General features: G+C 45.7%; 1 long non-coding RNA gene across 1 annotated transcript; it reads left to right on the forward strand.

The window, feature by feature from the left end:
- The first annotated feature begins 298 nt into the window (after window positions 1-298).
- LOC311590228 lies at window positions 299-4,389 on the forward strand. Its single transcript, XR_014776801.1, has 3 exons — window positions 299-1,103; window positions 1,793-2,001; window positions 2,815-4,389. It is a non-coding gene; the product is annotated as an uncharacterized lncRNA (long non-coding RNA).
- Window positions 4,390-13,702: the final 9,313 nt, after the last annotated feature.

Here is a 13,702-nt window from a genome sequence, read left to right on the forward strand (position 1 = left end):
CACAATGACACACTTCCTCCAACAAGTCCATACCTCCTAATAGGGCCACTCCCTGCGGGCCAATAGGGGCCAATTACGTTCAAACTACAACAGAAACAAATACGAATTAAAGTTAGAATCCTAGTAAGGGAGTGGTGACTTCTTGCTTATGGGTCTCATATCTTCTAGGTCCCGTATCAAATAGAATCTCATGGATAAAGGATTGAAGAAAGAAATGGTATTCACAACTGAGTTAACAACCAGAATTACCATTTTCTTTTCTTTTTTTTTTTTTTTCTGTTTTTTGTTTTTGTTTTTGTTTTTGTTTTTCCGAAACAGAGTTTCTCTGTGTAGCCTTGGCTGTCCTGGACTCGCTTTGTAGACCAGGCTGGCCTCAAACTCACAGCGATCCACCAGCCTCTAACTCCCCGAGTGCTGGGATTAAAAGCGTGCGCCACAACGCCTGGCTCCAGAATTGCCATTTTCAATGTGTGGTCATATTGTTTCTCTGGAACCTCCAAAGCTTCTGGGGCTGGCACAGTGAGTGCTTTTCAGGTGGGTTGAGGGAGGGTGCTGAGATCCCAGCCACAGGCATCCAGTGTTTTAGCTTGCAGCCCCCACACTGAGGCCTTCAGCACAGCCTGCCTGCCCTCTGGGCCTGCCTTGGAGTTCCACGACCCCAACCTGTTCCCCATGTGACAGCTGCCAGGTGTGGTGATACTGGCTAGATGTCTCCCCACAAAGTATTTGTGGTGACACAGAACAATGAAGCTCCTGTCCAGAACAGAAACTGGCACCGGGGAGCTCGCTCATGGGAACTCCCACTGGGAAAGGAGCATAGGCAATCAGGTGACTGCCAACCCAGCCAGAGCTGGGCGAATGCCTCCGGAGGAAGAGGTGATGTGACGTGCATGCATCCTGTCTGGTGTGCTTCCTGACTGGCTAAAGGACAATGTCCACAGGCCACCTGTGCCCTCCTCTAGACTTGATCCAAGCACCTTAGACACCTGCACAGAAAGTGGTGACATCTGGCCTTGTCTACTGGATAGCATTCTGTCCCTCCACTGGACTCCTGCTTGTGCCGACACTGAAGGTGTTATGTCCTAACCTCTTTAATGGAAAAGGTATTGGGGGTCTGTTCTTTTGAGGTATGGTGCTCAGCCTTTCTGGTATCTTCCACACCTCCTAGCATTCAGAGAAATTCTCTCAGATTTTTCTCAAACTAGACTACTCTGGGATTGTTTTATAATTCCGAGGCCCCTTGTCCCCTGGGTCTATTTTGTCCTTCTTCTGATCTCCACAGGCCCATGTCACCAACTGGTCTAATTCTTTGTTTGGTTTGGTTTTTGGTTTTTTGAGACAGGATCTCTCTGTGTAGCCTTGGTTGTCCTAGACTCGCTTTGTAGACCAGGCTGGCCTCGAACTCACAGCGATCTACCTGCCTCTGCCTCCCGAGTGCTGGGATTAAAGGCGTGTGCCACCCACTGTCCTAATTCTATGTCTTGGGATTTGCCTTTCTGTATCCCTGTTGCACAGTGTGACATGTTTGTTAATCTTAAACACTGGCAGACAAGACTTTTGTTTTGTTTTCTTGTTTTGAGACAGGGTTTCCCTGTGTAGCCTTGGCTGTCCTGGACTCATTTTGCAGACCAGGCTGGCTTTGAACTCACAGAGTTGTGCCAGCCTCTGGCTCCCAAGAGCTGGGATTAAGTGTGTGTGCCACCACCACCACCACCAACCCCCAGCTACAGACAACATTCCTGACAACAGTACTTATTTCCCTGCTTAATATCTTCTGTCTGCTTTGTTCAAGAATGTCCAAGGGACTTTGCCTGGATGACATTATGACCCGTGTTCACTGTACTATCACTGAGAGCATTGTAAAGGCTACATGCTAGTGGGCCAGAAGGCCTGATTGCACATCATTGGAGTTGCATTTATGCTGCTCGGATTCCAGAGTGTGTCTTTTCTGGAAAACTTGTCATGTGGTACCTGTCTCATCAGATTTTCCACATCCTGGTGGTTAGTAGTAGCAGTTTTTGTCTACTTCTGTGGGTCTCCTGGCTTCAGGGTTTCTGTTATGAGCCAGAAGGTCACTGTGCTGACAACTCTGTCCTTTGAGCATCGCTACCTGGAAGACAGAAGAATATCCCAAGAGGCTTTACGGATAACATATTTGGGGCTGAGGAGATGCTTAGTGCTTAAGAGCACTTGTTCCCCTTGCAGAGGACCCGTGTCTGGTTCCCAGCAGCGACATGTTAGCTATAATGTCACCACCACCTACAACTTCAGTTCCTGAGAATCAGTGTCTACTCCTGGCCTCTGAGGGTACCAGGCATGCAAGAGATGTATGTGTGTACACATACACACATGTAGGCAAACTCTCAGACACAAAATACAAATAAAGAAATCTTTTTTTTTTTTAAGTCTCTGCTACAGAGAAAGAATCTGAGATGTCTGTCTATTGGTGAAATCTTTTTAAAGAAGTTAATTCTGGTCAAGTGTTGCTTGCTTTCTGCTTCCATTCCCACAAGGGAGGTGGAGAGTAGTCAGCACAGCCACACCCTTTTCAGCAGGCCCCATCTTAGCAAGGCAACCACTGCTCCCTCGCAGAGAAGACCCTCAAGCTCACATTAGCTTTTACCCATTTCTCCAACCATTTGGGAACAGCAAAACGGTGACCTAGGATGCCTCAGAAATCTTGTTTGTTTGTTTTTCTCTAAAGGAAATATTTCTTTCTTGCCCCTATCCTTCCTTTCCAATCTGTTTTGTTTTGTTTTGGGGGAGGTGCACACTTTTCAAAAACAGTCGTGACCTGGCCTTATTTTTTTCTAGGGCCTTGATGGGCTTACGCAGTAAGAAGAATACAATGACCGACTTTTAGCCTGGCTCATCATGGAGGAACACTCAGGGTTCAAGTGGATTGAATTTTAATTTTTTATTCTTGGGAAAGTAATGTAAAATTAAAAGGAGGAAAGATATGTAATATTTAATACTAAGCTTTTAAAAGACGCCTGCAGCCATTCTTAGTATCGTGGTAAAAAAGGAAAGTACAGAGGCTGGGGAGACGGAGCTCACTGCCCAAGCACGAGGAGCCACATTCAGATCCCTAGCGCATGAAGAAGATGCTTGAGCCTGTAGCCCCAGCATTGAGAGGCGGGGCAGACAGAGACTCTGAAACAGACCGCTGGATGGGGTTTACTGCCAGCCAGCCCAGTTGAAAAATGGCCAGCTTCAGGCTCAGCGGCCATCTTTATCTCAAAGAAATATGGTCCAGGGCAATAGAGCAAGATGTCTGTTGTCACCTTCTGCCCTCTGGACTTGTGCATGAAAACACACACAACATACATGAAAATACACGTAAGACACAAATTCTGGTTTGCTTTTGGTGTGCATGGCAGTTTTCCTCAGGTTTTCCCCACACATCTCTATACCGCAGTCAGCTGCTCACGCCTTCTGTCTCTCAGGCTGACATAGGACAAAGGGACTTTGGGTCCCAAGTCACTCTAGTCCCACACCTCAATCTCTTTTGACCTATCCTTCCTGAGAACTGGCAACCTGGACTCACCACAGCCACTGGGGTCAAGGAGAGTTGTGAGCTACAGCCAGGAGTGGTTTGCACACTTGCTGAGACGGTTTCCAGCCACCAGGCCTTATCCTGCCTTAGGGTACCCCCTGGGACTGATCTTCTGGCAAGCCTGCAGACAGATGCAGTCCTTCCTCACTGTTCCTTCTGGCCATCTCTCTGCTGCTGCTGCTGCTGCTGTTCTTTGGTTCTTTATTTTCCTTACCTGACAGATTGAAACCTACCCTTTTCCAAACAAGCTCTGCTCAGCCACGTGAGCAACAGCAGGATGATTGCAGGCGGTGATCTCCACAGCCTTCTTGAGAATGAGCAGACACCTTTGATTCAGGAGACCGGCAACCTCTCAGGGATGCCACTGCCTTGGGCTGAGCCTCCTGTGTTAGTTTAGAAGGGAGGCTGAAGCTCCTGACAGCTAATGAATGGGTAGGAAACCGGTGACTCGGGACATACCTAAACCAGTCACTACTAAATCCTGGGCACACAAATGCTTTCTATAGCTGTAAGAAGAAGGACTAATGCATTTAGTGATGATGTAGATGATGAAGAAGAAGATGATGATGATGAACATAGAGACTGAGGGAGGCTCACTAGTTAAGAGACCTTTTTGCTCTTGCAGAATACCTAGGTTCAGTTCCCAGGACCCACATGGTGGCTTTCATTAATCTATAACTACCGTTCCAGGGCCCCTGATGCCGTCTTCTGACCTCCACAGGTACCACACATATACTTCATGCACATGCATACATATGTGTGGGTAAAACACTCAGATACACAAATAAAATAAATTGAAATAAATAAATACAAATCTAAAATTATAAATTTAATGGTGGTTTTCATTCTTAATTTCTGTCTCTGCTTTTTCTAAACTCAGAACAGGTACTTTTTTTTTTAACTGTTATAAAACAGATGTTTTTAAAAAATAATCAAAACCCAAAAGATGGGACTAAAGAGATAGCTCAGTGATTAAACTGTTTCTACTCCAGGAGATCCAGTATTTTCTTTTGGCTTCTGTAGTCACCTGCATTCACATATGCACATGAACACACACACACACAAAATTAAATAAACCTTTTTTAAAAATCAAATGTTCTAGCTGTTCTTTTAAAGAATATAACCCATAATTGAGGATTTTATTTCCCTAGACTTGAAAAATCCTCTTGCAGTTTGTACAAATGCCTTTTTAAAAAACCTTTCTTTCTTACTTTTTAAATTTTTTTATTTTTAAATGTATTTTATTAATTTATTCATATTACATCTCAATTGTTATCCCATCCCTTGTATCCTCCCATTCCTCCCTCCCTCCCTCCCATTTTCCCCTTACTCCCCTCCCCTATGACTGTGACTGAGGAGGACCTCCTCCCCCTGTATATGCTCATAGGGTACCAAGTCTCTTCTTGGTAGCCTGCTATCCTTCCTCTGAGTGCCACCAGGCCTACCCAAAGAATCACAGGCCTGCTCTTATCTTTCCATCCAAAGGATGGTTTTGAGCTATGAGATGTTGAGTACACACCAATGTGCTCACATAGAACAGTCTTCCTGAGGCACTGTGGTGGTTTGAATGAGAAGGCCCCGTAGGCTCACAGATTTGAATCTTTGGTTCCCAGTTGGTGGACTGTTTGGGAAGGATTAGGAGGTGTAGCCTTGTTGGAGGGAATATGTCACTGGGGGTGGGGTTTGAGGTTTCAAAAGTCCAGCTAGGCCTGGTCTGGCCCACTCTCTGTGCCTCCATCTTGTGGACAAAGATGTGAGCCCTCAGCTAGTGCTCCACACCATGCCTGCCTGTCTGCTGCCATGTTTCTCACCACGGTGATCATCGCCCTCTGAAATTGCGTATAGTTCCACAACTAAATGCCTTTCTTTATAAGTTGTCTTGGTCGTGGTGTCTCTTTTTTGTTTGTTTTGTTTTGTTTTTTCGAGACAGGGTTTCTTTGTGTAGCCTTGGCTGTCCTGGTCACTCTGTAGACCAGGCTGGCCTCAAACTCATAGCAATCGGCCTGCCTCTGCCTCCCAAATGCTGGGATTAAAGGTGTGTGCTATACCACACCCAGCTCGTGGTGTCTCTTCACAGCAAAAGAACAGTAGCTTAGACGGGTATTACCAAAGTGTCCTTTAAAATCTATCCTTGCTCTCTGAAGCGGGTTACACCTTGCCAAAAACACCAGCACTTTGAAGTTTTAGTGTTTTCCTTGCTGGAGGGGAGCTGTTCTCCTCCGTGGTTAGGTAATCCAGTGCTCAACAGAGGCACTTTCCCAGTGTACTTGGCTTTGGACCTCCGTGCTTTGAGTCAAAGTTACCGTGTTCCTTTCTTGGTTTTGTGAAAACAGGTAAGAAAAGCACCTTAGGAAAGGAAGGGCTGATTTTGGCTTACTGTTTGAAGTGACGCCATCCTAGTGGGGAAATCACCATAGCTGAGGCATACAGCTACAGCTGGGGAAATCACCATGGCTGAGGCATACAGCTACAGCTGGGCAGCGAGAGGAATGCCCTAATAGCCCACTTTCTCTATTTTTCTTACTTTTTTTTTTTAAAGATTTATTTACTTTTATTGTATATGAGTGTTTTATCTGCAGAAGATGGCATCAGATAACATTATAGATGGTTGTGAGCCACCATGTAGTTGCTGGGAACTGAACTCAGGACCTCTGGAAGAGCAGCAGGTGGTGCCCTTAACCACTGGGCCATCTCTCCAGCCCTCCTATTTTTCTTTTTTCTATAGTCCAGGGAATGATGCTTCTTGAATTTTGGGTGGGTCTTTTCACCTGAGGAAATCTCTCTGGAAACAAACTCATAGAACCATAGACATACTCAAAGGAGTTTCCTGGGTGGTTTCAACCCCAGTCAGGTTAACACTGCTTAACCTTCACAGTTACTTTAAGAAATAGTGAGGTGAAGGAATACTTTAAATTCTCTGTAAAATGATCATAGACATCTGTTGTGTTTCTTAATATAAAAACTTAACATAAAATCTGCCAGGAATTTTTTTTTTTTGGCTCAGTTTCAAGAATCCCCTCAAGCACAGCTTTTTGGCACATTTTCATCCAATGGCCCCTTCTCTCACCCACCACCGGGTATTTTTTTTTCTCTTCCTTCATTATTTATCCCAGCTTGTTTTAAGGTACATATATCTTCTTTTATGGTCCTCTGTAAATTTTTCAAGAAGTGAACGGGTATAAAAAACTCTCTATCCTACGTGCCTGAAGGTCTCCCCAGTCCGCTGCCTCGAGCGTCTGCGCCATCAGCCAACTCTGTTCAGATGGTAGCCACTTGACTGCAAAGCACCTTAGCCTACCCCAAACTCCACAAGGTCCCAGCCAAAGCGTTCCAGCCCTCTGTCTGCCTCTCCAAAAAGCGTATCTTAGTCAAATGTACTACTGCTCTGAGTCACTCACTGTGCCTGCTTTCTTTTGTTAGCAACCGCTGACTCACTGGCAGCGCACCTTCCGGCTCTGAAAGCCCCACCCTAGCCCTGTCCCTTGGTGTACTGCAGTGCGGCTGCTGTGGGCACCGAGCGCGTGTGAGTCACTCCTTAGATTCCCTCACTCAGATTTGCTTCATATTAAGTGTCATGGGTTGAACTCTTTGTTCCTGAAGCCTAACGTCTATGCCTCTTCCTGTCCCGCAGGAAAGCTTCATCCCCTAGGCATTTATAGCTGCAGTCACGGTACCTGTCAATCATGAGGAGAGCTGTATTTGAAAAGACCCTCAAGAATCCACTGGGGGAACTTATAGATTCTGAAAACCTTTTGGTTTTGAAAGAGAAGAAGGGAAGAGATGGGCATTTCTTGAACCGTGGCTTTGTGCTAAGGCACTGCGCCTACGATTTGGCAAATTGCTTTTTTAGCCTTCCTAGCCATCCTCTGAGGAAGGCACTTTTATTCCCAACTTCCATGAGAAAACAGGCCCAGAAGGGATGATGAAGGATTTGCCCAGGTTGTTTGACACTTACATAGCCATTTGCTGCTGCTGCTATAACAGAATGCCACAGTCTGGGGGACTTAGAAACAGTAAATGTGTGTAATACTACAAGACCAAAATACATGCAGGCTTTGTTTCTGGTGAGGGTCAAGTATTAGCTTCAACGTCGAAGCCTGGAAAACTACATCCTCAAGAGGTGGAAAATCAATGAAGTGCAAAGAGTGCCCACTCCCTCGGCCCCTCAGAGCTCCCTTGTGACTCAACCGATTCCTAGCTCAGCGGCACTGGGGATTTAGTTTCCAAATAAGTTGTGGAGGGAAATTCAAGCCATAGCAACCATTAGATAGGACACTCTGAGGTTCTAGCCCAGCATAACAGATAATGGGACCAACGTCACGTTCATAAAGAGTGCCTGCAGGCCGGGTGTGGTGGCTCATGCCTGTAATCCCAGCATTTAGGAGAGTGAGGCTGAAGGACCATGAGTTCAAAGGCAGCCAGGGCTACATAGTAAGAACCTGGCAAGACTAAGCTACACAGCCAGGTATGGTGGCGCACGCCTTTAATCCCAGCACTCGGGAGGCAAAGGCAGGCGATTGCTGTGAGTTCAGGGCCAGCCTGGTCTAAAAAGCGAGTCCAGGACAGCCAAGGCTACACAGAGAGACCCTGTCTCAAAAAACCAAAAACAAAAACAGAACAGCCAGGGTTACGCAGAGAAACCCTATCTCGAAAAACAAACAAATATATATTATTATACAAGTATTATATAATTATATTATGTACTGCATTATATTTATATAGTGTTATATTAATATATTCTATTAATTATATATTGCTCTTGAATCCTGGGTATTTAGGATCCTGTAGTGGAGGCATCTAAAGGAACTCTTTGGCCAGAGAACCTGGATTCAAATCCCAGCCTTGTCACTTGTACCTGACCTTGGGCAAATTTCTTAACTTCATGGGGCACCCGTTTCATCACCTAAAAAGCACTTGCAACTGTTGAAAGGAGAAACTTACAGGATGACAAGCAGTTAGCAAATATTAGCTATCATTATCCAATCATACACTATTTTTTCACCTTTACTTCATTGCAGGATAGATACTTCGTGACCAAGCAGTGTTACTTTTATTTCCCCTATCACTTGGAAACCCCTCACGTGGAATGGTAGATCTGATCTCTGGAATCACTGAACTCTGAAACATGCTGATGATTCTGCCCCACCCGTAGGCATTCTGACTCTCGAAGCATCCTTGCTGATCGGTCGGTTGTGGTGGCTTTTCTAAGTCCTTAGATCAGCAGCTTCAAAGACCTGGGAACACAAATCCCTAGGCCCCACCCCAGACCTACTTAACCAGATACCTAGGGGCATCTGTGCATGTACATCCATTAAGATTCGAGAACCGTTGTTCTAAGGGAAGGCAAGGCGCTGTGAGACTACTTCCTCTCAAATATAAGGTCCAAAGTCAGACAGGAGCCTACAGAGATATTTGATCATAGAGAGAGTGTCTGGTTCCCCTAGAGCCAGGATATGCTGGACGTCCATCACTCTAATCTGGGCTAGCACCAAGAAAAACCATAATTTCAGCAAAACATGTTAAATGTCGAAGGACATCGCACTAAGACCACCAAATTGTACATTTCCTGTGTCATAAAGCCAGGAGCTCACAATACTGAGCTCCTCTGAGTTGAAGTTTCCCAGAAAGGCCAAGACTCCTGATTTGTCTTCTCTTGGGGGTAGCTCTGCCACTGGCCTCAAGCCATTATGTTCTGCTTCTGTAAATTCTCTGTAAAACTATCATAGACATTTGCCGTGTTCGTGCCATGAATCCATTTTTCATTCTGCCAAGATTAGGTAGTCAAGATGACCTCAAAATAGTCCCTGAATGCCTGCATAGCAGGTTACAGAAGCCAAATCAGGCGCTTAGTCACGTCATAACAAGCGGATGGTGGTGGCTGTACATTTCTGGGTGGGGCCAAGGAGCCAGGGTGGTCAGGAACTCATCTTCCAGGAATTTCAGTCAGACATGTACCAAGATGGATGCCTAGCACAAAATAGAGTTTCTTTAGTCATCACAGATGATCCTGGCCCCCTAAGTAGAATGTGCAGCGGGCAGTGCTACCTGTTGCTCTCAGTTTTGAGGGATCAGATGAAATTAAAACCCCCTATTAATATCTTAATATCTTATCTCAGACAAGCATGTGCCTTGTTTCCTTTTTTGTCTTGGTTGCCAAGGCTCAGTTAGTTAGTTAATTAACTAACTACTACTGAGGTTTTGAGTCAGGGTTTCAATCATAGCCCAGGTTGGTCTTGGAACTTTCTCTGTAGCCCAAGCTCATCTTGAATGCATACATGCCAAGACTGAGTGGAACATTTCTCTTACTCTGGACTTGCGTCCTTCTGGCTTCATCCGTCTCCCTGTTTACCTGCCCTGCCCCCTTTTCTGCTTCCCCTTCCGTCTTGATTCTCTCCTCTGCTTTTTTTCTCTTTCTTTTTCTGGCTCTTGATGAGTCCATAGCTTGTTCCCTTGCTTAAGGCCAATACAAAGTTATCTAGGAGAAAATAGTTTTAAATATTATAAAGTTTTAGTGTAGGTTTTTCTAATGGGTGTTTACATACAGCCCAAATGAGGAAAACATGAATGCTTTTCCTGTGGGCAATTAAAACAGTAATAAAGAACAAAACACAACACAGACTGCATTCATTCCACTAGGGACTACTTGGCATCATTCGACAGTCAGACAAAGGGTAGATTGTGCGACATCGGAGAAACATCTCTGTTTATAAATTCCATACCATCTGGAGACACACTAAGGCAAAGCTTAATGCAAACACTATTTTCAAAAGACAGAAGTGATGGCTGGCAGAAGTGGCCAGGACTGAGCCCCAGTGCTGAGGAGCAGGGCACCGTGGGGAGTTACTCCATAAGAAAGAGAGCAAAAAAACAGGTACTGACACTCTAGGAGTGTTGGCATGCCATCTGGAGTCAGACGGAGCCATGCAAAGTCACATGGAAGGCACAAAGTGTCCTCACGGCCTGCAAACTTCAGCTAGAACCACCAGTGGTGCATCTGTATTAACACGAGAGAAAAACAAAGTCTGGGCCAGCAGTGGGGAAGGAAAGGGGAATGGAGGAAGGAGGGCAGGAGTGGGCTTGTTAGCACGAGACCAAGTGCTGACTTGGCTTCTGAAACCTGCTTATGCAGAGATGTTCAAGGACTTTTTTTTTTTTCACGTCAGGCGGGTAATGTGCCCACGTCGTAACAAGGTTTAATGGGCGGCACATGTCACGCAAAGGCATGAGTACCCAATCATCACGCTTATGAACCAAAAAAGAATCATCAAGGACTATTTTGAAGTCACCTTGACTACCTAATCTTGGCAGAACAAAAAAGCTCTTGTGGTTTTTGTCTTTAAAAGCCCTTCCTTCATGCTGGGCAGGGGTAGTACACACCTTTAATTCAAGCACTCGGGAGGCAGAGGCAGGCAGATCTCTGAGTTCAAGACCTCCCTGGTCTAGAGACAGAGTTCCAGGACAGGTAGGGCTACACAGAGAAACCCTGTCTTGAAAACCAACCAACAAAACAAAACGAAAGAGCGAAACAAATCTAAAAGCCCTTCCTTCATCCGCCTCTAGGCATCACGTCTTTGATTTGGGATAGAGACTGTGGCCCCTCGCTGGTAGCTTTAGTAAATTTGGCTAGTTATAACTTAAACTGAGTCTGATGGTCTTTTCCTGGCGGTCTTGAACTCTATAACACATCCATTCAGAACACGTTAGTCAATGACCATAAAAGCCAGGTCAATACCTCCCAGCCTAACGCCATAGGCATGAGGCTGTGGAGGGAAGGATGGGGCGTGGGAGAGGGCTTGAGTGGTAGGATTTTTGTTTGTTATTTGGTTTTTCGAACCAGGGTTTCTCTGTGTTAGCCTTGGCTGTCTTGGACTCGCTTTGTAGACCAGGCTGGCCTCGAACTCACAGTGATCTGCCTGTCTCTGCCTCCAGAGTGCTGGGATTAACGGTATGCGCCACCATGTCCAGTGGATTTTTTTTTAAATGGGAACTAACAGTGTGTAGAGAATATGCCTCACTCCATCCAACCAAAGAGATCCAAGAGGGGAGATGCCATCTTGCCTCTTAGCTGGTTTTGCAGAGTCCTCGACACTGAACACTGGCTCTCAGAGGACAGAAGCAGAGTTTGGGGTTCTCAGGAGGGCTTGGCCTGTGTCCCTAGAAACTCATAGGCTGTTCAAAATGCTTCAGCCTAGGCTGTGGTGTGTTTAAGATGCACCCTTGCCCACATGGGATTAAAGTACATGCTTCTATTCCAAGAGGCAGATGAATCTCTGTGAGCTTCAAATCAGCTTGTCTATATAGTGACCAAGCAAGCAGCCAGGGGAAGCCTTGTGTCAAACAAAACAAAACAAAACAACAACAACAACAACAACAAAAACCAAAAACCACAAAATAAAACAAACCGCACTCTAGGGAGCATCATTATCTCTGAGGTACACCAGAGGTTTTGCTAATTAACGTAGTGAATACTTTAAGTTGTGAAACTGGGAGCTTTCAAGTTAACTGGATTGGTCTCAGTATTCAAGAGACTTTCCTTGGGATGGAGAGAGAGTTCGGAGGTTAAGAACACTGGCTGTACTTCCAAAGGTCCTGAGTTCAATTCCCAGCAACCACATGGTGGCTCACAACTGTCTATAATGAGATCTGGTGCTCTCTTCTGGCCTGTATAAATAAGGAAACAAATCTTGAGGTTGGGGGGAGCACTTCCTCACCCCACCATCAACTGGATACAGGTGGAGGGAAGTCAGAGTCTCACCCTCCAACAGCCCTTGATCCTGAGTGTTTCTGGAACTAGCAACTGGTTTTGTAGAATCTGATTCTGGAGCTGAGGAGATGGCTGAGTGGTTAAGAGCACCACATGGTGGCTCACAACCATCTATAATGTGATCTGATGCCCTCTTCTAGTATGCAGGTGTACATGCAGATACATAAAAATAAATAAATGCTACAAACAAAAATAATCTGATCCCAACTCTTCAGCTAACTACTGTGCTCAGGGGTGTGGGGGTCTCTCCACGTGGTCCAGACTAGCCTTGAGTACTTCTTCAACCTCCCAAGCACTGGGGTTGCAGACACACACCCCACCACAGGCTGCTACCTTGAATCTTCACACCATTGCATTATCTCGTTTTCTCCTAAGTGAGCCTTAAAGTCAGGGACATTTTAAGATGACCCAGCTGCCTTGTCGTGAAGGTAACACAGCCTCACGTCCTCTGTCTGCTGGGAGCTACTGTGTTTAGCCACAGGCAGTTGAAAAGGGTTGAGCTGGCTGCAGTAGCCTGGGCTGATCATGACAAGGAAGCTAACTTGGGAAAATCTAAAAGTGGAACCCTGGACCTGCTGGGTACAGAGAAATTGAAAGTGAGAAGAGAGGTTCTCTGGGGCTGGGTGAAGCTGACCACAGAGAGGTCCTTTCAAGGAGGAGACTCCACCCAAAGAGACTAGCTGCTGGAAGGAAGTGACCGTGTGAAGAGATTATGTGGTGCCTGATCTCAGTTTGTCACCTTGATGGGGTTTGGGATCATGGCCCGAGATGTTCCTGTAGGTGTGTCTGTGTAGGTGATCCTAGAGCAGTTCAACTGGAAGGTGGGGACCTTCCCTGCATGTAGGTGACAGCATAGCACAGAAACCTGTTCCTGGAACCAGTGCAAAGGAGAAAACGTGAGCTCCAGCTTCCTGCCAGCTCTGCTTTCTGACTACGAGTGCAATGTGACCAGCTGCCTCACACTTCAGCTGCCACACAGCTGGCCGCCACTCCTGTTTGGTTTTTGAGACAAGGTCTCTTTATATAGTGCTGGGTGGGCTGGAACTTACTATGTAGCTAAAGCTGACCTTGAACTCACAGAGATCTGCCTGCCTCTGTCTCTCAAGTGACAGTGCCGGTGGCACCATGCCCAATAAGAGCCATTCTTTACAGTCTCTTTGCCACCATGGTGGATTGTATCCCCTCAAACTGTAAGCCAAAAATAAACCCTTCTGTAGAGTTTTGATTTCTTAAAAAAATAAAAAAAAGTTACGTTATGTGACTCTGTTTTTGTTTTAATCCCAGGTGTAGGATATGGGGCTGCTTCAGGGTGTCCACATCTGTTAACTACGATTGTCTCCTGCACTAGCAGGGGAGTGATTTATGTCAGCCTCAGATAGTTT

This window comes from Acomys minous (genome assembly GCF_964271855.1).
Source record: "Acomys minous genome assembly, chromosome: 19".
Classification (NCBI taxonomy): domain Eukaryota; kingdom Metazoa; phylum Chordata; class Mammalia; order Rodentia; family Muridae; genus Acomys; species Acomys minous.